Below are 25,968 nucleotides of genomic sequence, written 5' to 3' on the forward strand. Positions count from 1 at the left end.
ACACTCTGAGCTAATGAAAACACTGCTCCTGAAGAGGGCTTGAAAAGCGGGACACGAGAAGCAAAAAAAAGCACGAGTGTCAGTAAATATGCAAAAGTATATGAAACTGCAATAACATTTCAACTCACAAGTGCTCCTAACGTGTGGTGAACTGGTCACCCATTTTATGAAGAAAAAACTATTCCTGAAATTGACGATAAATGGCCACTGCGTAAGTTTAAAAGTAGTTTGGCTGTACGCTCGGGGAGGGCTAAGTATCGTAAGAGGCATGACGTATGCATGCCCTTCATGAATGGGGATGTCACAAAATAGAGCGACGATGGTGCCAGCAAATTGGGTGGCTGTGGGCAGACTGAAGCCCGCGATGTAGATTACATCAGTCTCGGTTCGAGACGTGCATGCGCGTCTGGAGCCGAGACCTAAAAATGATTGCTTCAAACAGTCACATACATTGCTGCTCCCAGCAGGCCAACATCCCGGTGATTGTGGCCATTCCCAAATGGGTCACAAACTGCGACCAGCCTCATGAATATTAATGAGGTAGGTCTCTTGCGACCCAATTAGGAATTGCAAAGAATGTTAAACACACTGTTATGCATCCCAGTTTTCGATTTCCTAATCGCAAGGATTCGCTACTAGGAAATCGCAAACCACTTTTTTGATACGTCTTGGGCCAGATGTATGACTCGCAATTTGCTATCCTTTTGGGGATCGCAAATTGCAAGGTGCAAAACCAAATGTACAAACAACAGTGTAACTCACACTGTTTGCAATTCCCAGTGGGTTTGCAAATGACCTACCTCATCAGTATTCATGAGGTAGGTTGCAATTTACACCCCATTGGGAATGTCTGCGCTTACAGGGGAGTGGACAACAGACCACCATGTCTGTGACTGCTTTTAAAATAAAGCAGTTTTTTTCATTGCAGCCCGAAAACGGCATGCATTTCAAAAAGAAAAATTATACGTTTCAGTTTCATTTTTCCATCCATTCACATATGGGGAGGGGCCAATTTGAAACTGTGACCACAATTGCAGTCACAAAACAATTATACATCCCACTGCGACTCGCTATTTGGAAGGGATGCCCTCGGCACACCCCTTCCAAATAGAAACTCGCAAATGTATTTTGCAATTTTGCAATTCGGTAACTAGATTACTGAATCGCAAAATAAGGTTTGGACATAGCAAAATGCTTTTTTCTTGTCCAAATGGCCTGATTCTGCGAATCGGGAGGATTGCGACAAGAAAAAACTATGTACATCTAGCCTTAATATTCATGAGGTAGGTCACAATTTGCGACCCTATTGGAATGGCCACACTCACAGGGATGGTGGCCTGCTGTGGACAACAGATCACCATGCCTGTGACTGCTTTTTTAATAAAGCAGTTTTTTCTTTTTGTAATGCAACCCGTTTTCTTTAAGGGAAAACGGGACGCTGTAGGAAAGTACCATCTTGCCTGGCATGTTACCCCCATTTTAACTATATGTATGTTTGTTTTTGCCTATGTGTCACTGGGATCCTGCTAGTCAGGACCCCAGTGCTCATAAACTATGCCCTGTATGTGTTCCCTGTGTGGTGCCTTACTGTATCACTGAGGCTCTGCTAACCAGAACCTCAGTGTTTATGCTCTCTTTGCTTTTAAAATTGTCACTGCAGGCTAGTGACTTATTTTACCAATTCTCATTGGCACACTGGAACACCCTTATAATTCCCTTGTATATAGTACCTAGGTACCCAGGGTATTGGGGTTCCAGGAGATTTTTCCACCCGTAGGGAGCTCAGACAATTCTTACACAGGACTGCTGCCTGAGTGAAATAACGTCCACGTTATTTCACAGCCATTTTACACTTAACTTAAGTAACTTATAAGTCACCTATATGTCTAACCCTCACTTGGTGAAGGTTAGGTGCAAAGTTACTTAGTGTGTGGACACCCTGGCACTAGCCAAGGTGCCTCCACATTGTTCAGGGCAAATTCCCTGGACTTTGTGAGTACGGGGACACCATTACTCGCGTGCACTACATATAGGTCACTACCTATATGTAGCGTCACAATGGTAACTCCGAACATGGCCATGTAACATGTCTAGGGTCATAAAATTGTCACCCCAATACCATTCTGGTATTGGGGGGACAATTCCATGCATCCCCGGGTGTAAGGAAATGGCTCCCTGTTGCAGTTACCCCCCACTTTTTGCCTGATACTGATGCTGACTTGACTGAGAAGTGTGCTGGACCCTGCTAACCAGGCCCCAGCCCCAGTGTTCCTTCACCTAAAATGTACCATTGTATCCACAATTGGCACACCCTGGCATTCAGATAAGTCCCTTGTAACTGGTACTTCTAGTACCAAGGGCCCTGATGCCAAGAAAGGTCTCTAAGGGCTGCAGCATGTCTTATGCCACCCTAGAGACCCCTCACTCAGCACAGACACACTGCTTACAAGCCTGTGTGTGCTAGTGAGAACAAAATGAGTAAGTCGACATGGCACTCCCCTCAGGGTGCCATGCCAGCCTCTCACTGCCTATGCAGTATAGGTAAGACACCCCTCTAGCAGGCCTTACAGCCCTAAGGCAGGGTGCACTATACCATAGGTGAGGGTACCAGTGCATGAGCACTGTGCCCCTACAGTGTCTAAACAAAACCTTAGACATTGTAAGTGCAGGGTAGCCATAAGAGTATATGGTCTGGGAGTCTGTTTTACACGAACTCCACAGCACCATAATGGCTACACTGAAAACTGGGAAGTTTGGTATCAAACTTCTCAGCACAATAAATGCACACTGATGCCAGTGTACATTTTATTGTAAAATACACCACAGAGGGCACCTTAGAGGTGCCCCCTGAAACTTAACCAACTATCTGTGTAGGCTGACTGGTTCCAGCAGCCTGCCACACTAGAGACATGTTGCTGGCCCCATGGGGAGAGTGCCTTTGTCACTCTGAGGCCAGTAACAAAGCCTGCACTGGGTGGAGATGCTAACACCTCCCCCAGGCAGGAGCTGTGACACCTGGCGGTGAGCCTCAAAGGCTCACCCCTTTGTCACAGCCCAGCAGGGCACTCCAGCTTAGTGGAGTTGCCCGCCCCCTCCGGCCACGGCCCCCACTTTTGGCGGCAAGGCTGGAGGGAACAAAGAAAGCAACAAGGAGGAGTCACTGGCCAGTCAGGACAGCCCCTAAGGTGTCCTGAGCTGAGGTGACTCTAACTTTTAGAAATCCTCCATCTTGCAGATGGAGGATTCCCCCAATAGGGTTAGGATTGTGACCCCCTCCCCTTGGGAGGAGGCACAAAGAGGGTGTACCCACCCTCAGGGCTAGTAGCCATTGGCTACTAACCCCCCAGACCTAAACACGCCCTTAAATTTAGTATTTAAGGGCTTCCCTGAACCTAAGAATTTAGATTCCTGCAACTACAAGAAGAAGGACTGCCTAGCTGAAAACCCCTGCAGCGGAAGACCAGAAGACGACAACTGCCTTGGCTCCAGAAACTCACCGGCCTGTCTCCTGCCTTCCAAAGATCCTGCTCCAGCGACGCCTTCCAACGGGACCAGCGACCTCGACATCCTCTGAGGACTGCCCCTGCTTCGAAAAGACAAGAAACTCCAGAGGACAGCGGACCTGCTCCAAGAAAAGCTGCAACTTTGTTTCCAGCAGCTTTAAAGAACCCTGCAAGCTCCCCGCAAGAAGCGTGAGACTTGCAACACTGCACCCGGCGACCCTGACTCGGCTGGTGGCGATCCAACACCTCAGGAGGGACCCCAGGACTACTCTGATACTGTGAGTACCAAAACCTGTCCCCCCTGAGCCCCCACAGCGCCGCCTGCAGAGGGAATCCCGAGGCTTCCCCTGACCGCGACTCTTTGAACCTAAAGTCCCGACGCCTGGGAGAGACCCTGCACCCGCAGCCCCCAGGACCTGAAGGACCGGACTTTCACTGGAGAAGTGGCCCACAGGAGTCCCTCTCCCTTACCCAAGTGGAGGTTTCCCCGAGGAATCCCCCCCTTGCCTGCCTGCAGCGCTGAAGAGATCCCGAGATCTCTCATAGACTAACATTGCGAACCCGACGCCTGTTCCTACACTGCACCCGGCCGCCCCCGCGCTGCTGAGGGTGAAATTTCTGTGTGGACTTGTGTCCCCCCCGGTGCCCTACAAAACCCCCCTGGTCTGCCCTCCGAAGACGCGGGTACTTACCTGCAAGCAGACCGGAACCGGGGCACCCCCTTCTCTCCATTCTAGCCTATGTGTTTTGGGCACCACTTTGAACTCTGCACCTGACCGGCCCTGAGCTGCTGGTGTGGTGACTTTGGGGTTGCTCTGAACCCCCAACGGTGGGCTACCTTGGACCAAGAACTAAGCCCTGTAAGTGTCTTACTTACCTGGTTAACCTAACAAAGACTTACCTCCCCTAGGAACTGTGAAAATTGCACTAAGTGTCCACTTTTAAAACAGCTATTTGTGAATAACTTGAAAAGTATACATGCAATTTTGATGATTTGAAGTTCCTAAAGTACTTACCTGCAATACCTTTCGAATGAGATATTACATGTAGAATTTGAACCTGTGGTTCTTAAAATAAACTAAGAAAAGATATTTTTCTATAACAAAACCTATTGGCTGGATTTGTCTCTGAGTGTGTGTACCTCATTTATTGTCTATGTGTATGTACAACCAATGCTTAACACTACTCCTTGGATAAGCCTACTGCTCGACCACACTACCACAAAATAGAGCATTAGTATTATCTATTTTTACCACTATTTTACCTCTAAGGGGAACCCTTGGACTCTGTGCATGCTATTCCTTACTTTGAAATAGCACATACAGAGCCAACTTCCTACATTGGTGGATCAGCGGTGGGGTACAAGACTTTGCATTTGCTGGACTACTCAGCCAATACCTGATCACACGACAAATTCCAAAATTGTCATTAGAAATTCATTTTTGCAATTTGAAAGTTTTCTAAATTCTTAAAAGTCCTGCTAGGGCCTTGTGTGTTAAGTCCCTGTTTAGCATTGTCTTTTAGAGTTTGAAAGTTTGTTAAAAGTTTGAAATTAAATTCTAGAAACAGTTTTTAGATTCTTTAAAAAGTCTTCCAACTTTTAGCAAAATAATGTCTGATACAGAGATGAATGTGGTGGAACTCGACACCACACCTTACCTCCATCTTAAGATGAGGGAGCTAAGGTCTCTCTGTAATATCAAAAAAATAACCATTGGCTCCAGACCTACCAAAATTCAGCTCCAGGAGCTGTTGGCAGAGTTTGAAAAAGCCAACCCCTCTGAGGATGACTTCACAGAGGAAGAAATTAGTGACTTGGAGGGCAATTCCCCCCTTCCAGTCCTAAATAGGGAGACCAGGGCCTCTCAAGCCCTGTCTCCAAAAATGATAGTCAGAAATGTTGCTTCCCTCACAGGAGGGTCCAGCATTTCTGAAATCACTGAGGATGCTCTCAGTGAAGATGACCCCCTGTTAGCCAGGATGGTCAAAAGATTGGCTTTGGAAAAGCAGCTCCTAGCCATAGAAAGGGAAAGAAAAGAGATGGGCCTAGGTCCCATCGATGGTGGCAGCAACTTAAATAGGGTCAGAGATTCTCCTGACATCCTAAAAATCCCCAAAGGGATTGTAACAAAATATGAAGCTGGTGATGACATCACCAAATGGTTCACAGCTTTTGAGAGGGCTTGTGTAACCAGAAAAGAGAACAGATCTCACTGGGGTGCTCTCCTTTGGGAAATGTTCACTGGAAAGTGTAGGGATAGACTCCTCACACTCTCTGGAAAAGATGCAGAATCTTATGACCTCATGAAGGGTACCCTGATTGAGGGCTTTGGATTCTCCACTGAGGAGTATAGAATTAGATTCAGGGGGGCTCAAAAATCCTCGAGCCAGACCTGGGTTGATTTTGTAGACTACTCAGTAAAAACACTGGATGGTTGGTTAACTGGAAATGAAGTGTGTGACTATGTTGGGCTTTATAATTTGTTTATGAAAGAACACATTTTAAGTAACTGCTTCAATGAAAAGTTGCATCAGTATCTGGTAGACCTAGGTCCAATTTCTCCCCAAGAATTGGGAAAGAAGGCAGACCACTGGGTCAAGACTAGGGTAACCAAAACTTCCACTGGGGGTGACCAAAAGAAAGGGGTTACAAAAACTCCCCAGGAGAAAGTGGGTGACACTAGAAACAAAGAAAAAGAGTCCTCTGTAGGCCCCCAAAAACCAGAACAGGTGGGTGGGCCCCAAGACCCAACCCAAAACAAAGGTGGGTACCAGGGTAAGAACTGGGATGCCACTAAGGCATGGTGCCACAACTGTAAACAGTCTGGGCACCACACCAAGGACACTTCTTGTCCCAAAAACAAACCCCAGAACAAAATTCCAGGGGTAACCAGTGTAGCCATGGGAGATGACTCCTCAGATGAGGAGGTCTTCCTAGCCTTCAACTGGAAACAGGGCCCAACAGGTGAGTTGGAGATTCCAGAGGGAAGTAGACACTTCCACCACCTACTGGTGAATGGAATCCCAACCACTGCCCTGAGAGACACTTGTGCCAGTCACACTATTGTGCATGACAGGCTGGTGCTCTCAAACCAGTACATCCCAGGTGAGACTGCCAGGGTAAGAGTTAGCCTAGACAGGGTCACTAAGAGGCCTGTGGCTTTAGTGCCCATAGAAGTGGGTGGCACTCTTAGCTGGAGACGGGTAGTAGTCAGTACAGACCTCCCCCTTGATTGTCTCATTGGAAATGACTACCCAGAGGTTAGTCAGAGCCCAAGAGAGAAACTGGTCCAGTGCCAGTCCTCTCCCAAGGATTCTGGAAGTCCTGCCTCTGCAGTAAATGCAAGCAGGCCCCAGAAGAAGAAGAAAAGAAAACAGAGTAGGAAGGGTGGACAACCTTTAGCCAAGGTTACAGCAAGCCAAGGAGATTCTGCTCCAGTAGGGGAGAACTCCAAAAATGGCCCTGATAAAGTCCAACCTGACCCACAAGAAGTCCTGGCTAGTCAGGCAACTGTTAAACCTGAGTGGGTGGCTCCTCAGCTAACAGAAGAAAGAGTGGAAGAAGGGTGTTTACTACAAGATGTGGTAACCCCCCACTCCAATACAGCAGACAGGCAACCTGAACCCAAAGAAGCCTGTAACTTAGCCCCTTCCCTTTTAGGTGAAGAGCTAAAGGTGTGGTTCTGGGCACTGACAGCTGTCAGTGGCCTCTGCTGGGTGTTAGCCTTTATGGCTGCACTATCCTTAGCATGGTGGTCTGACCCCATGCCAAATAGCAAGTTAGGCCCCCTGACCCTATTGGTCATGGTGGGGTTACTCCAGCTCTGGGTAACCTCTCTGGGTAAGCTAGGGGTGACCCTGGCCAAGATAAGGTTAGCAGAGGTGGACACCTCTAAGACCAAAATAGAAAGAATGGGTGGAGACATTGAAGAGGCAGACAAGAGGCAATTCAGACTAGGTCCTATCACTGTGGAAGTGGGTCAGTTCCCCAAAGGGAATGACCTGAACAGAAGGATGTAAGGCAGAGTAGGCCCTGCAACTAACCAGCCTATTTCTCCTACTCTTCCTCGCCTGACAGACTAGGAAGACTCTCCCAGCTTGGGCTGAGTCTCCTGGCCTGTGGGCTGGGGGGGGCTTGTGTAAAGAAATGGCTCCCTGTTGCAGTTACCCCCCACTTTTTGCCTGATACTGATGCTGACTTGACTGAGAAGTGTGCTGGACCCTGCTAACCAGGCCCCAGCCCCAGTGTTCCTTCACCTAAAATGTACCATTGTATCCACAATTGGCACACCCTGGCATTCAGATAAGTCCCTTGTAACTGGTACTTCTAGTACCAAGGGCCCTGATGCCAAGAAAGGTCTCTAAGGGCTGCAGCATGTCTTATGCCACCCTAGAGACCCCTCACTCAGCACAGACACACTGCTTACACGCCTGTGTGTGCTAGTGAGAACAAAATGAGTAAGTCGACATGGCACTCCCCTCAGGGTGCCATGCCAGCCTCTCACTGCCTATGCAGTATAGGTAAGACACCCCTCTAGCAGGCCTTACAGCCCTAAGGCAGGGTGCACTATACCATAGGTGAGGGTACCAGTGCATGAGCACTGTGCCCCTACAGTGTCTAAACAAAACCTTAGACATTGTAAGTGCAGGGTAGCCATAAGAGTATATGGTCTGGGAGTCTGTTTTACACGAACTCCACAGCACCATAATGGCTACACTGAAAACTGGGAAGTTTGGTATCAAACTTCTCAGCACAATAAATGCACACTGATGCCAGTGTACATTTTATTGTAAAATACACCACAGAGGGCACCTTAGAGGTGCCCCCTGAAACTTAACCAACTATCTGTGTAGGCTGACTGGTTCCAGCAGCCTGCCACACTAGAGACATGTTGCTGGCCCCATGGGGAGAGTGCCTTTGTCACTCTGAGGCCAGTAACAAAGCCTGCACTGGGTGGAGATGCTAACACCTCCCCCAGGCAGGAGCTGTGACACCTGGCGGTGAGCCTCAAAGGCTCACCCCTTTGTCACAGCCCAGCAGGGCACTCCAGCTTAGTGGAGTTGCCCGCCCCCTCCGGCCACGGCCCCCACTTTTGGCGGCAAGGCTGGAGGGAACAAAGAAAGCAACAAGGAGGAGTCACTGGCCAGTCAGGACAGCCCCTAAGGTGTCCTGAGCTGAGGTGACTCTAACTTTTAGAAATCCTCCATCTTGCAGATGGAGGATTCCCCCAATAGGGTTAGGATTGTGACCCCCTCCCCTTGGGAGGAGGCACAAAGAGGGTGTACCCACCCTCAGGGCTAGTAGCCATTGGCTACTAACCCCCCAGACCTAAACACGCCCTTAAATTTAGTATTTAAGGGCTTCCCTGAACCTAAGAATTTAGATTCCTGCAACTACAAGAAGAAGGACTGCCTAGCTGAAAACCCCTGCAGCGGAAGACCAGAAGACGACAACTGCCTTGGCTCCAGAAACTCACCGGCCTGTCTCCTGCCTTCCAAAGATCCTGCTCCAGCGACGCCTTCCAACGGGACCAGCGACCTCGACATCCTCTGAGGACTGCCCCTGCTTCGAAAAGACAAGAAACTCCCGAGGACAGCGGACCTGCTCCAAGAAAAGCTGCAACTTTGTTTCCAGCAGCTTTAAAGAACCCTGCAAGCTCCCCGCAAGAAGCGTGAGACTTGCAACACTGCACCCGGCGACCCCGACTCGGCTGGTGGCGATCCAACACCTCAGGAGGGACCCCAGGACTACTCTGATACTGTGAGTACCAAAACCTGTCCCCCCTGAGCCCCCACAGCGCCGCCTGCAGAGGGAATCCCGAGGCTTCCCCTGACCGCGACTCTTTGAACCTAAAGTCCCGACGCCTGGGAGAGACCCTGCACCCGCAGCCCCCAGGACCTGAAGGACCGGACTTTCACTGGAGAAGTGGCCCCCAGGAGTCCCTCTCCCTTACCCAAGTGGAGGTTTCCCCGAGGAATCCCCCCCTTGCCTGCCTGCAGCGCTGAAGAGATCCCGAGATCTCTCATAGACTAACATTGCGAACCCGACGCCTGTTCCTACACTGCACCCGGCCGCCCCCGCGCTGCTGAGGGTGAAATTTCTGTGTGGACTTGTGTCCCCCCCGGTGCCCTACAAAACCCCCCTGGTCTGCCCTCCGAAGACGCGGGTACTTACCTGCAAGCAGACCGGAACCGGGGCACCCCCTTCTCTCCATTCTAGCCTATGTGTTTTGGGCACCACTTTGAACTCTGCACCTGACCGGCCCTGAGCTGCTGGTGTGGTGACTTTGGGGTTGCTCTGAACCCCCAACGGTGGGCTACCTTGGACCAAGAACTAAGCCCTGTAAGTGTCTTACTTACCTGGTTAACCTAACAAAGACTTACCTCCCCTAGGAACTGTGAAAATTGCACTGTGTCCACTTTTAAAACAGCTATTTGTGAATAACTTGAAAAGTATACGTGCAATTTTGATGATTTGAAGTTCCTAAAGTACTTACCTGCAATACCTTTCGAATGAGATATTACATGTAGAATTTGAACCTGTGGTTCTTAAAATAAACTAAGAAAAGATATTTTTCTATAACAAAACCTATTGGCTGGATTTGTCTCTGAGTGTGTGTACCTCATTTATTGTCTATGTGTATGTACAACCAATGCTTAACACTACTCCTTGGATAAGCCTACTGCTCGACCACACTACCACAAAATAGAGCATTAGTATTATCTATTTTTACCACTATTTTACCTCTAAGGGGAACCCTTGGACTCTGTGCATGCTATTCCTTACTTTGAAATAGCACATACAGAGCCAACTTCCTACACCGGGTCTCCAGCATAGAGCCTGGGTACTGCCAAACTAACTTTCCAGGGTCTCCACTGCAGCTACTGCTGCTGCCAACCACTCAGACAGGTTTCTGCCCCCATGGGGTCTGGGCAGCCTGGTCGCAGGAAGGCAGAACAAAGGATTTCCTCTGCGAGAGGGAGTTACACCCTCTCCCTTTGGAAATAGGTGTGAAGGGCCTGGGAGGAGTAGCCTCTCCTGGCCTCTGGAAAGGCTTTGAAGGGCACAGATGGTGCCCTCTCTGCATAAGCCAGTCTACACTGGTTCAGGGATCCCCCCAGCCCTGCTCTGGTGCGAAACTGGACAAAGGAAAGGGGAGTGACCACTCCCCTGACCAGCACCTCCCAGGGGAGGTGCCCAGAGCTCCTCCAGTGCGTCCCAGACCTCTGCCATCTTGGATGTAGAGGTGTGAGGGCACAATGGACAGCTCTGAGTGGCCAGTGCCAGCAGGTGACGTCAGAGACCCCTCCTGATAGGTGCTTACCTTTCTCTGTAGCCAATCCTCCTCTGGGGGCTATTTAGGGTCTCTCCTGTGGGCATCTCACCAGATAACGAATGCAAGAGCTCACCAGAGTTCCTCTGCACTTCCCTCTTCGACTTCTGCCAAGGTTCGACCGCTGACTGCTCCAGGACGCCTGCATAACTGCAACAAAGTAGCAAGAAGACTACCAGCAACATTGTAGTGCCTCATCCTGTCAGCTTTTGTGACTGTTTCCTAGTGGTGCATGCTCTGAGGGCTGTCTGCCTTCACCCTGCACTGGAAGCCAAGAAGAAATCTCCTGTGGGTCGGCGGAATCTTCCCCCTGCCAACGCAGGCACCAAACTTTTGCATCACCGGTCCTCTGGGTCCCCTCTCATCCTGACGAGCGTGGTCCCTGGAACACAGGAGCTGGGTCCAAGTGTCTTCGACAGTCCAGTGGCCCTTCTGTCCAAATTTAGTGGAGGTAAGTCCTTGCCACCTCACACCAGACAGTAATCCTGTATACTGCATGAACTGCAGCTGCTCGGGCTTCTGTGCACTTTTGCAAGACTTCCTTCGTGCACAGCCTAGCCCAGGTCCCCAGCACTCTGTCCTAAATTGCCCAACTCGCTGAGTTGGATTCCGGTGTCGTGGGACCCTCTTTTGTTGCTCTGAGTTGACCGTCATCCTCAGATCTTCTAAGTGCCTGTTCAGGTGCTTCTGCGGGTCCTGCCTGCTGCTGCATGGACTCTCTGTATTGCTGAGCATCCCCTCTGTCTCCTCCTCCAAGGGGTGACCTCCTGGTCCTTCTTGGGCCCTAGCAGCACCCAAAATCCTCAACCGTGACTCTTGCAGCTAGCAAGGCTTGTTTGCAGTCTTTCTGCATGGAAACAACTCTGCATCCTCCAGCACGTTGTGGGACATCTTCTGAACAAAGGAAAAGTTCCTGGCACCTTCTGTTGTTGCAGAATCTTTGGCTTCTTCCACCCTGAGGCAGCCCTTTTGCACCTTCATCTGGGGTTTAGTGGGCTCCTGCCCCCTGGACACTTGCATGACTCTTGGACTTGGTCCCCTTCCATTAGAGGTCCTCAGGTCCAGGAATCCGTCTTCAGTGTTTTGCAGTCAGTTGTTGTCCTTGCAGAATCCCCTATCTCGACTTTACTGTCTTTGTGTGGTAGTAGGGTAACTTTACTCCTACTTTTCAGGGCCTTGGGGTGGAGTACCTTGGACACCCTTAGTGTTTTCTTACACTCCCAGTGACCCTCTACACACTACACTAGGCCTGGGGTCCAATTGTGGTTCGCATTCCATTTTTGGAGTATATGGTTTGTGTTGCCCATAGGCCTATTTCTCCCTATTGCATTCTATTGTATTCTACAGTGTTTGCAATACTTTTCTAACTGTTACTTACCTGATTTTGGTTTGTGTGCATATATTTTGTGTATATTACTTACCTCCTAAGGGAGTATATTCTCTGAGATACTTTTGGCATATTGTCACTAAAATAAAGTACCTTTATTTTTAGTAACTCTGAGTATTGTGTTTTCTTGTGATATAGTGCTATATGATATAAGTGGTCTAGAAGGAGCTGTGCATGTCTCCTAGTTCAGCCTAAGCTGCTCTGATATAGCTACCTCTATCAGCCTAAGCTGCTAGAACACCTCTAATCTACTAATAAGGGATAACTGGCTCTGGCACAAGGTGTAAGTACCACAAGGTACCCACTATAAGTCTGGCCAGCCTCCTACAGATGCATTTCAAAAAGAAAACTGAAAAGTTTTCATTTCATTTTTTTAAAGTAGGTAGTGGTCCATAGGACCACTGCCTGTTCTTAAAAAATGTTTGCACCCCCATTCACAACTCCTTCCCATTTGCAAATGGGTTACCACCGACCTGAACAGCGTGGTAATTGAGAATGTTTGGCGGTCGCAAAACATTGTTACATGGCCCTGAGACTCGCTGTTAGGAAGGGGCGCCCTTGGCACGCCCGTTCCTAATAGCGACTCGTAATCATGGCAATGGGCTGTTTGCGACTGGCAAAACTGCTTCATACATCTGGCCCCGGTCCCCCAGTGTTCACTTTGCGTACACCAGATCCCATCACAGTGCACCTAAGGCCAATTCAATGGTCAATTTGGAAGAGCGAGAAAAAAGTGTAGTAGAAGGACTGAAGTCAGAAGCAGACAGATTATCTAAGAAATATAGAACAATAGCCCTGCATTGACTTAAATTCTGAAACTTTAACTATATTAGGGGTGCCAGAGGCAGAAGCTGGAAAGCAGACAGATAGCTAGGTGCACTTGCTCTCTATTTGAAACCCTGCAGTACAGGATCTGCGACTACTCACGTAGAGCTCCTTTCTCCAACTGCCCTCCTCTTTGTCCTGTCGGTGTTCTCTGGGGTTCCACCCCATATTTATACTTGCCCCATGTTCATTTCCTGACCTGGAGGTGTTATCAGATCGAGTGCCTAAAAACAGGGTTAGTGTTCATCTGGTGACTCCATTACAGCGACTGAATTGCTTTTGTCCTTACATAGCTGTGGCGCTGCTCTTGCTGCGATCAGGAATAAAAAGATCAGCCACATAAACAGAATGTAAATAGGAATCTGAGAGTCCTGATTTCTGTTTGCAGTTTCCATTCCCCCCCCCCCCCCCCGCCCTTCGTTCTTCAGTCGCAAACAGGAGGATAGTGAGGCCCTGAAGATTGCACGAGAAATCAATCGTGTTATGACATCAGAGGTTAAAGTGTGCAATTTCACTTCCCTTCAACTTTGGTGATTCTACGTTCATGCAACTATGCATGTCATTGCTCGTGTTAATGTTAGTATACTTACCCTGTTCCCATAATAATTTCCTTAACAACAATTTTATGACATTTAGGTGTAAACTAATATAAAATATATTGGATGGCTGGAAAAAGTATTGGCAGCAGTTCCTAATAGTAATCTAAAGTTTCTTTGGACTCTTTTGTCTTCATAACCACTCGTTAAGAGATTAATATCAGTTTAAGGAGTCTTATAACAATGAGTACTTTGTGAATAAAAAGGTGTGGTCAGATGCATTTCCAGAGAGAACCTGCTTGGCTTTATATGAGTTCATGCACCATGTTCTTCAATAAAGCAAACTGACATCCTTGCTAGGGACAAATATTGTATTTTTTTGGAAGCAAACAAATATAGCACAGGCGCAAAGTTTTGCTGTTTTCGGAGTATTTGTTTTATGTGGTTTCTCGATGAACCCCTCCCACCAGGCTTAACAAATCTAAGGCTCTATAAAGACGGTGCACAGGGTGCAGTCTGCGACAGCGCTGTATCACAACAAATGCGCTGTTCCCAGTGACAGCGCATTATTGAAAACCTGACTTACTGTTAGAAGAATTCCGACAGCAATGGCCGCCATTTGTATGGGGGAGGCAGAGATACTCCTGCCGGTGAGTGCAGTGAATGACTTTACCCACCAGCAGAAGGATGTAGGGGGGCATATGGGACACCTTTTCTGCCACTTCAAAGGGGCACTCTTGGAAGGGTGCACTGACTGTGCCACCCCAAAGAGCACACTGTTAATGCACTCGCCGAAAAGTGGCGTAACAATAGCCCCAGAAGTGTGGGGGGCCTTGAGCTCCGGGGGCTCCCTCAGCAGCACACAGTCACACAATGCATACTAGCCTAGGGTGACCACCTGGCATTGAGGCAAATTCTGGACAGGACTGTAAAAAAATTCAGGACAAAGGGTCAAAATTCAGGACAAAAATTCAGGACAAAGTGTCAAAATTCAGGACATAAATTCAAGAACAAACGTTAGTTTTACAGACACATGCAAGAGAGGCCATGCCTCACTATGTTGTCAGTGCATTTATTCACTCTTTTTTAACATAGCTCTATTTATTCACTGTGGTCATTTTGTGATTGCCTCCTGGTATGCTACATTCAGGTGTCACATTACGTCCCTGTTCAGTAGTAAATTAATGCCCTTCAGTACTGCGGCAAGGCCATCACCCCTACCCAAATCTACCCGATCTTTCCTGAAGAGAAAGTAACAGCAACATTTTGATTATGTTTCTGAACATTTTAAAATCCCTGGCAAACAGTTTGGGAAACATTAAGGTAATTAACCTTATGCTAGTTTAAACAAATTGAACAAAAACATCTGGCTTACCCCAACCGCCCATGGACTTTCAACCTTATTTTTTTTAAAAAAGGCAGGGCAGATGGTGTGGGCGACAGTCTCACATCTAATGTCAGGATGTGATGTACCCATAACTTGTCTGTAGTCTCACTGCACTAGAGTGTATGCCTGGGAATCTACATTTATCTCAGAAATGGGAGCCTGGACTACCAATCAAAGATAATAAAAGAGGAGGATGAAATTGAGAGCAAATGGGAGATCCACGGCAAGTAATTCAAAGGGTTGTTGCTAAAAACTTGATAAATAAAGAAGAGAAGAACAAGGTGGGAACAATTCCTAAAATCAGACAAGATGGGTCCACCAAGACTATTGGAAGGTATTGGGTACCTGGGGAGTTGTCTCTGCACACAAGAGCGAAACAGAAGGGGCACTGTTGAGTGGTTGAACAAGCAACACCCATCCACCTTGGCAAACTCTTCTGGTGCAATGGTCCGCTGTTAGTGCTTTTGAAGGGTGAACAGGGGCCAGACCCCTTGCAAGGTTGTGCAAGGCAATTGCCCGCTTTGTCCATGGCTTTATATGGTTTTGAAATTGAGCAAAAGCCAAACTAGAGATCTGGGTTATCCCAAAGTGTCAAGTACACATAGAATTTTCAAAATATTTGGTATGTAAATTGCATAAACAAAATTTACAAATTTACATTTTTTATTAGTGTTTCTTTAACATATGGCACTGTTTTTGCCTTTATTTACAATTGGATCTCAGATTGAACTGGGAACCAGTTACCTTTTGATACCTAATGATTAATATCTACCATTCTTCCACTGATTTCCAGGATGAAAATCTCGTCAGAGCGAACGGTCCCTCCAAGCCCAGTTTTGGTTTTTGGTCTTCTCTTCTGCTTTCTGTAGAGGCCATGTGGCACTAGTGAAGATGGTGTGCTACCCCAATGATAGTATTATTTTGCAAACCTTCCCCTGGTCATCCTTCTTCAGAGAGGCCACATATCTGATTTGGTCACTGCGGCGCCATCGGGAGCTCTTTCCACTCTAAAGCTAACTGTGTGACTGCGGGTGGATTACGTCTTCTGGACTTAGAATGCTATTATTCAGCTGCACAGGTCCAATGGGTGTCTCTCTGGCTTTCTGCGCACCTCCCTGCATGAGATGGGGTTTACCATTAAAGACTTTTAAGAAAGGCTTAATGCACAGCTCATTGTTTCCTACTGACCATTCTACGGATCACCATGCGGGGTTATCATGCACGGCTTTCTCTTGCCTTGCCAGAACCAGTAAACTCACTGACACGAAGAAACCCTATGCTCCTGCACTACCTTTGCTAAGCCTTCCCACTCGCACAGGGTGGCTGTGCTCAGAGCAACTCCATCAGTGGCATGTTGCAGGTGTCTTAAAATTGGGGACTTTGTTTCTGAACAGTGAGCCACTAAATTTCCAAACCCTTGTGGCAGACTACCATCTTCACCCCGGTCAACTCCTTACTTACAACCACCTTAAATAATCATTAAATGCCCTATTTCATGCCTGCCACCTAGCACTAACCCTACAAGAGGTGTGCCAGAAGCTCTGTATCATAGGAAATGGTGGCAAACTGATAGAATGGGTGTACAGGCCTATCCTGCAACATGGAAACCACTCCAGGTCTTCTCGTCATACTACCTGGGTGATTGATGTGGCCAAACCTCTGCAAGATATGGACTAAAATACCAGACTTTCCCCACAAACTATCCCACAGCTGTCACTTTAAGTAAATTCATAGTGCTTCCTTGTGAATGCATTCTGCCCATTGCTTGCCATTGGCCTTGTGGTTTGTAACTCACAATTTGTTGCTTTCAATTTGCTGGCTTTATTTGTTTTAGGCTATGCAGCTTGAATTCGTCCCTTCACTTGCCAAAACCTTATTTACAGTATCCTGCAGAGTGCTCCCTTTCTGTAAAAAGGCCTGTAAATCTTGTTCTTATCTTGTCATATTTGCTGTGCATTCAAAGAACAAAGTCAAATGTCAGGCTCTGTCTTCGGTGGGAACTTAGTGTTTACTTTCCTTTCTCTGACTTCAAAGTGAGAGGATTTATGCGACAATCTTGCTGGATACTGGGGTTAGGAAAGAGTTTTTTCTATCACATGACAACATTTAAATAAACCTCAGAATATATCAGAATTAATAATACAAATCAAGCACATTTTTGTTAATTCTGAACTGTGCTGGAAACAAATACCTTTGCATGATTAAAACAAATCATTGTATTAGGTGATGCAATTTCCACACATCATCGTCTGTGCACAGTATAGTTTGATTTGAAAAACTGTATATCTGTGCAAATGTAATAGTAATTTCAATCAAATGTGTTGTCTGTAATGGCAGTGTGTTGGCATACCATCCATACTGCACTCCACTCTGCTCTGCACCACTACACGCCACTGCACCCTACTCTGTATCACTCTACTTTACTCCACTCCATGCCGCTGCACTCTTCTCCATTCTGAACCACTCCACATTATGCCACTGCACTCTATGCTACTTCACACTATGCCTCTCTACTCTGTACCACTCTACTCTATGCCACTGCACTTTACACCTCTCTACACCACTGCGCTCTGCTCGTCTGCACGCCATACCACTCCAGTCTAGGCAACACCAATCTAATCCGCACAACTCCACTCTCTGCCACTCTGCAACACTGCACTGTACGCCACTGCACTCTAAGCTAATACACTCTGTGCTGATGCACTTTACTCTGTAACACTCAACTCTATGCCCCTGCACGCTACATCAATACACTGTACATCACTATAATCTACTCTGCACTCTATGCCATGGCACTCTACAGTACTTTACTCTATGCCATCACACTCTATGCCACTTTATGCAACTCCACTCTACCCTGTACCTCTCCACTCTAGGCCACCTCACTCTACTGTGAAATAATCTACTTTATGCCACTGCACTCTGTGCCACTGCATTCTATGCCACTGCACTCTACCCTGCACCTCTCTACTCTATGCCACTGCACTCTACTGTGAAACAATCTATTCTACGCCACTGTACTCTATACCACTCTGACCACTGCACTCTAGTTCAATGCACTCTACACCACTGCAAGCTGACACTCTGCAACACTGCACTGGCCGCCACTATACTCTACACCACTCTGCTCTGTACTGCTGCACTCTGCACCAATATACTCTATTCCACTGCATTCTATGCCACTCTACTCTGCCCAATGCCACTCTATGCAACTGCACTCTACACCAGTGCACTCTAAACAGCTGCACTGTATGCCACTGCCCTTTACTCTGCACCACTGTACTCTATGCCACTGTTCTCTGTACCACTCTACACCACTGCACTGACACTCTACTCTGCAACTCTGCACTCTACACCACTCTAGTCTATGCCACTGCACTCTAGGCACTATACTCTACTCTACACCACTCTACAATACTCCACTCTGCACCACTCTACACCACTGCACTCTATGCCACATGAGTCTACTCTGCACTCTATGACACTGCACCACTCTGCATTACTGCACTCTCTGTCACTCTATTGTATGCCACACTACTCCACTGCACTCTATGTAACTCTACCCTGTGCCACTCTATGCCACGGCACTCTGCACCAATGCACTCTAAACAACTGCACTGTACGCCATTGCCCTCCACTCTGTACCACTCTACTCTGCGCCACTGCTCTCTGTGCCACTCTACATCACTGCACTGACACTCTACTCTGCAGCGTTGCACTCTCCACCACTGTACTATGCACCAATGTACTATGTACTACTGCACTCTATGCCACTCTACTCTGCATCACTCTACTCTACAGCACTTTGCTCTACTCTGCACCACTCTACACTATGCCACTGCACTCCCTGCAACATGAGTCTACTCTGCAATCTATGCCACTGCACCACTCTACACTACTGCTCTCTCTGCTACTTCATTGTATTCCACTCTACGCCACTGCACTCTATGCCACTCTACTCTGTCCCACGCCACTCCACTCTAAACAACTGCACTCTACGCTAATGCACTCTAAACAACTGCACATTACCCCACTGCACTGTACTTTGCACCACAGGGCTCTACGCCACTGCTCCTATGCCACTCTAGTCCACTCCACAAAATTATGCCACTAACTTTAAGCCATGCTGAACAGCAGCTACTCTGGTGTATAACATGGCTAATGGCTAAAACACATTAGCAAAGCCAATAACTCTTTCGTAGATGAGACCTATTGGCTTTGCCAATGTTTGTTAGTACTATGAGGTACTGAGGTACCTGAAAGAACTGTGAAAAATACAATTACATCATAATAAAGGCTGCTACAAAATGCGCAAATACATTTCGGTTAGATAAAAAAAAGTGCTTCTCAAATACAGATTTGAATAATATACAGTTTATACTTAGTACTAAAAAAATGTATAACACTCCATTATAACCACACACTCCACAGCTCACCTTGGAACACCATTACAATACCTCTCTAAAAGAAATATCTTTGCCACCAGAAAACTTCAAGTGACTCCTTTTAGTAAAGTCAATGGAGGTTTTCAAGCCCCTTTGTATTTGCAGATTTACCAGTTGGGCACATTTGCATGTCTTTAGGGAAAGAGACCCCCTGTCAAGAAGGTCTGATTCTTATCTGTCTGCCCCTCCCTCAGAGCACAGGAGACTCCCTGCCTTCCAGTCCAGCTGGGAAAACCGATCTGCCCGTAATTTCGCCCTGCCTCTCTTGCACTTTAGGTGAAAGGCTAAAATAACGGACAAATGCGGTCCGTTAAGGCTTTCATCACGGACAACGAACAGCAGGGCGAATTTACGGACAGTCCGTGAAATTTACGGACGGGTGGTCACCCTATACTAGCCGGCATGGTGGCGCTGTCACCTGGCCTATAAGGTCCTAACTAGGTCAGAGGGTCAGGATAGGGAGGGCTCGATGTACTTTGCAGGGGGACCCCGTCAACTTTCATTACGCCCCTGCCCCTGAAAGTTTCTTTGCCTTTGTACCCATGTACGAAATTGTATTACTATTTGGGGTGGGTGACTGTGAGGGCATTCTGTCCATAGCATGAGTGTGTGGCCCCATTCAAATTAGGAACACTATTTACCTCTTTGTCCACACCATATAACAGACATAGACTGTAGGAAATCTGCCTTTTCTGTGAGGTCACTCCAGATTTTTTGCTGTTGGATGAACACTATATTTTTGATGACTTTAAAGCTCTATACACTTTACCCTTGCTAACCGGTAATGAAGTGCCTGTGTGCCTCCTTTAAACATGGTAAAATTGGCATAGTCCAAACTGGCATATTTAATTTACCTATAAGTTGCTAGGATATGATAGAAGATGTATGAAGGGCCTGTAATTTAAATGTCAGTAGTGGACTGTGGCACCTATTGTGCCATCAACTACAGTAAAATTGTAAAACATGGCTTCAGGCCTATGAGTGTAGCCTGACAGTATCAGTGTAAAAAAGCTGCAATTGGCCCAACCGGTGATTGGCATTTGAATAAGTGTGACTTAGGAGTGAAATCCCTCTCAGTAGCTACACAATAGACCACTGTGATTGATAAGTTGACCTAAATTGTGGGAGATCACTCCTCTGATCCTTACAGAATGTGCATGGTGGAGGCTGTGGACTTAAAAGTTGACATAAGTGTCAAATCCTGGTAGTGTCAAAGTCTCCCAAACATTTGTCTTTAGGTTTTACATATAACACTGGGGATGCACTTGAAAGGAAAGAACTGAATCCAAAGACAATTAGGCCTGCGTTTGCCACATCATCATGCGACTAGCGGCTGTTGTGTGACTGCAGCATCACCAGTGTATCAGCCTGTTAGCAGCCACACCGTCACGAACATATCAGCCTGTTCATGGCTGCATCACCTCCAAAGATGTGGCTTGTGCATGAAAGCAACCTGACCAGAGAAAATAACCAGTGCAGGACTTTTAACGGCCAGCCCGTGCAGGATCTCAACTACCTCTGATGAATCAAGACTGCCGAATTTGTGTCTGCTGGTCGGCCCAGCAGTCATTATGGAGCACACCATCAGAGTTGCTGTCTCATGCTCAGAAGAGAGAGGGGAGCCTGAGGAAGATGCTGGGAAGCTGCCATGAGGATGATCCACCAAGTGTGGTAAGAAATTTAAGGAAGAGCCATGGGAAACTGAGCATACCCCTGTTGAGTAGAGAGAACTACATCTGAGCTTTAAATATGCTAATATCTCTTACCCCGAGCGTAACAACCACCTCTGTCAATATGGGGACCCAGGGAGGATAGCAGACTGAGGTGAAGCACTGTCTGATAGTGTCCAGGTACACTAAGGCCCATATTTATACCTTTTTAGTGCTGCATTTGCGTCATTTTTTGATGCAAAAGAAGCGCAAACATACAAAATTTTATTATATTTTGTAAGTTTGTGCCGCTTCTGCGTAAAAAAATGTCGCAAATACGGCGCTAAAAAAGTAGAAAAATTGGCCTAAGTTGTGTTTCCACTGTGCATTGAAGTACTGTCTTTCTTGAAAAATAAGCACTGGAATCAGCATTCATTTATTAAGCTACTGTGTGGTTATTGAGCTCTGAACTTGAGCATCCACACTACCTTCCTGAGAAGGATGTGTGTTTCTGTCACTACCATTCAGAGTCAAATGATGAAAGCTTTGTACTGAGCCCAATTTGCAGAGCTGTAGTTTGACAGACCCTGGTATGTCAGACACAAATGACCTGAACTCCCATGCTTGAGGCCCTTTAGCCCACCCCGCCCAATTCCCCTGAGAACTGAACGTGCAGAGCTCTATATCATTAGACCAAGATTGCACTATAGAAAACTGCATAAGTAAATGTAAACACCCATGACATGCCATTGGTTGACCTTAAAAGTGATGGACAACCAGCGATCCAATATCTGTGGGTGGTTAGCACAAACAAACCAAATGATGAAGGGTTTGACCCAAAGCCACTTTAGGTGGATATTGTATATTGTGTGGTGTGTGTGTTGTGTACTGTATGCATGACATAAAGTACCCCCTGCCATACAGTATAGGATACTGCAAGTCATTGAGGAGTTCCATGACCATATAGAGGAACAAAGCCATAAGGCTGAGTTCCTTTATAAGGTTATGGATCTCCAAGGTTACTTGCAATATCCTTATCATGTATGCCAGGGAGTACTTTATCCCATTAGTACATGGCCACACCACCACCTTTCCCACAAGCCACTTAAAACTTGGGTGTTTAGCTCTTTCATTTGAAAAAATGAGCATATTTGCGATCAAGAATATTAAAAATAAAACCTATAGTGCAAAATTAAACACATCAAAGTCTGTTAGATGTGGGATCGTGGCTACCGTCCATGGTGTAGCATGTAGCCTTCAGAGCTCCCGAGACACCGGAAACCCCTGAGACCTCAGAATCCTGTTTTAAAGCACAACCCTGGCCAGTAACATAAAGGACCCGCTCCCTATGACTTGCAGTCCTGAGTGCAGGGTACAGAGAAAACGGTTAGAATGAGATGAGAACTACAAAAATCACAGCCCTGGAAAAAAGACAAGATGGCAACTGTGTTCCTCTACAGCTAGCAAAGCTGCATACCTCATGGTGAAGGACTGATGGGGATGAAGAGTTTGCTCATTAAGGTGGATAATTTACTACAAACCCTGTTTTGGGAGACGGGGCAATCACGATTATCATTGAAAACACTGCAAAAGTCAAAATATGAAGGGGGGATTGTCTACCTGTGTAGAAAAATACTATGAAGTGGCACAGGTGAGTGTGGTGAATGACTGGGCGAATGCAGAGGCTCATAACCCAGCGTTTCAGAGAGACCGGTCAGGAATGGGAACAAAAAGCTACTTATATGCATTGTATGGTGACAAACTGCCCACTGAAGTAAATCCAGCGACAAGGACGGTAGTGGGCAGCTGGAAGAGACTGACAAGGGAAATGGGATGGGGCCACAGACTAACTCCTAGACCACCACTATGGGAGAGCACCAAGTTGGAGGAAGGGTGGGATACCACTGGCAGATATATATGGGATGCCAATGGGGTGATTCCCTTCTCCCACCTGTAGCAAAAATGTCAAATGTTAGATGCACAGTGGCTCAAATATGGACAGGTATCCCACACACTCAAAAACAACATATCCTCCGATGAGGAAACACAAGAAGATTTCCTGCTGGAACTCAGGCTTCTGGATGGGAGGGTGGAGAAGAAGTTAGTATCAATGATGTATCACACAGTAATTAGAAATACACAGACCCCATTGGTGAAGTTGCAGGACTGACGGATGCAAGATGTTGGGGACCTAGATGAGGAGGATTAGAGAGACATGTTAGAATTTCCAACGCGAGTGGCAATAAAAGAGGGCTTTAGGCTGATCCAGCTAATGATGATACACAGGATATATTATTCACATACCCAGCTATTTAAAATAGGTTGGATGAAAGATGCGGATTGCCTACAGGTCTGCGGCCTGGAAGGTATCTTTATCCATATACTTTGGAGTTGCCCTTCTATACAAATGTTCTGGGATAAGATGGGGAAATCCTTAGCTGCAGCAACAGAAATACCTCAGAACTTGACGCCCCGATTGGCATGCTGGGAATATGGGAGGCTGGAATCACTCACATTACCAAAAAATACTTGTCAATATGGGCTGTACAATAGCTAAGGGTGAGATTGCTAAAAGGTGGGAATCAGGTTCTGTCCCTACACATCAAGCCTGGGAAATGGGGATGGAATACTGCAAGATCATTGAAAAGGAAGCATATAAAGGTAGAGGGTGCATGAAGAAATATGTAAAAATATGGGGAGGCTGAGAAATGGAAACGATTCTTGAGGAGACACTGTGAAGGACACCTTCATTGAAAATTACTTAAAGCACGGGTCGCAAAATGGAGAAACTGAGGCAATAGTGATTTCATGGTATCGAATTCGTGCAAGCAACTCGGATGGCACAATACGTTTGGGAGAACATTGGGGGTTGGGGAAGTGTGAATGGAATGTTTACAGTATTGGTTGTCTTGTTATAATAAATAAAAGCAAAATTTAAAAAAATGATATTAAAAAAAACTGGTAGATACTTGTTGCAAACAGAAAATAGAAACAGGTCAATGCAAGTCAGTTTTTTTAGAAAAAAAATACAGTAACTAAGAAAGATAGATTTGAGCTTTACTCTAACTATCTAATGATTGTAAAAAATTAACATGGTCTCTCTGCTTGTCCTTGAATGCTAAAAAGTATAGCAGATAAAAGAAAAGCAACTTTCCTTTTTGATGTATTAAACAGCTGCTTCATGTATGTTCTCTGACCAGACCTGGCTTTCACCTCGGCTGCTGGCTCTGACAGCAGGCATTGTGACGTCAGAACTCAACTGTAATAACCTACAATATTAGAGTTCTGGCATCTTTATTTATAATCGGCGACTGAATATGTCACAAGTCACCAACGATAAAGAAATTAGAGATGTCTTTTTACAGGGATTAATGAATCTAGGGCCAGATGTACGAAAGGTTTGCTAGTTGCAAATCGGTCGCAGTGCTATTTGCGACCTCGCAAAAAGTGAAATGGTATGTTCCAATGCCATTTTGGAGATCCAAATAGCAATGCGACCCTTACCCGACTCGCAATGATTGCGACTTGAAATTGCGACTCGCAATTAAGAAATCGCAAATTGCGAGTCGCAAACCAAATGCACAAGGCAGTCGCAAATTGCAAGTAGTCGCAAAAAGCCTGTTTTGCACACCCAGATTAGCTCTGATTCAAAACAGGTGGTAACCAGAAACAAAGTGTAAAAGGAGACCCAGAAGGCTTCTGGGTTTCTCAAAATGGCTGCACTATACGTGATTGCATGGAGGAGGAGAGTCCAGGCTGCCCAGCATAGGAGGAGGACGCAGAGACAGGAGAGGATATACCGAACCAGGCAGACCCTATTTCAACAAACTGAGGATGAGATTTATGATAAATAGAGACTGAGTAGCGCAGATATCCTAGAGATCATAGAACTGCTGAAACCTCAGCTAGAACGCCAGACAATGCGCAGCTGCTCCATCTCCACACATGTGCAAGTGCTCTGCTCACTGCACCTCTTGGCCTCGGGTAGCCACCAGGGGGTGATTGCTGTTGCTGGTGGGGTGTCCCAAATTGCCCTGTCACGATTCTTCAGACGGTTCCTAGATGCCATACTCGCACACATGTCCAGATATATATACCTTCCCAGGAATGAGGCGGAAATTAACAGCACCAAGTTGGACTTCTACAGAATTGCCAACTTCCCCCATGTAATAGGTTGTGTGGACTGTACACATATACGAATTTGCCCACCAGCAAATCTGGAATATGTGTTCCCCAATAGGATACATCCAGGTGGTATGTGATGCCCATAATGCCTTTACTGACATTGTGGCTACATTTCCAGGGAGTACACATGATGCATACATATTCAGGCACAGTGGGATACACCGACGCCTAGAACGTGGGGAGTTTGGCAAAGGATATTTATTAGGTACTGTGTAGTACACTCTGATGTCTTAAATACATGTCACTGCATAACCATGTGATGCCATGCTCATTTCGGCTCTTTTGTCACACAGGTGACAGTGCATATGCTTGGAGGCCATGGATACTCACCCCATACCTAACACCTGCCAATAAAAATGAGAGGCGATACAACATAGGACATTGGCGGACCACAGCTGTCATTGAGAGGACCTTTGGCTTGTTGAAGTCACATTTCCGATGCCTGCACAAAAGTGGAGGGGCACTCCAGCAAGCCCCAGAGACTGCATGCAAGATGGTGGCTACATGTGCCATCCTCCACAACATCGCCACCAGACATGGCCTACATCTCACCCTTGATGACACAGATTCGGAGGATGATGAGCAAGAGCTACCACACCAACAGCCCGGGGATGGTAGCATCGCATTGGAGGGCAGACAGAGACGGGACCACATTGCAACTCACTACTTTAGCAGGTACATGGCAACCGTGACAACACGCACAAATGTAAGACACGC

This window comes from Pleurodeles waltl, chromosome 2_2, assembly GCF_031143425.1.
Source record: "Pleurodeles waltl isolate 20211129_DDA chromosome 2_2, aPleWal1.hap1.20221129, whole genome shotgun sequence".
Taxonomy (NCBI): Eukaryota; Metazoa; Chordata; class Amphibia; order Caudata; family Salamandridae; genus Pleurodeles; species Pleurodeles waltl.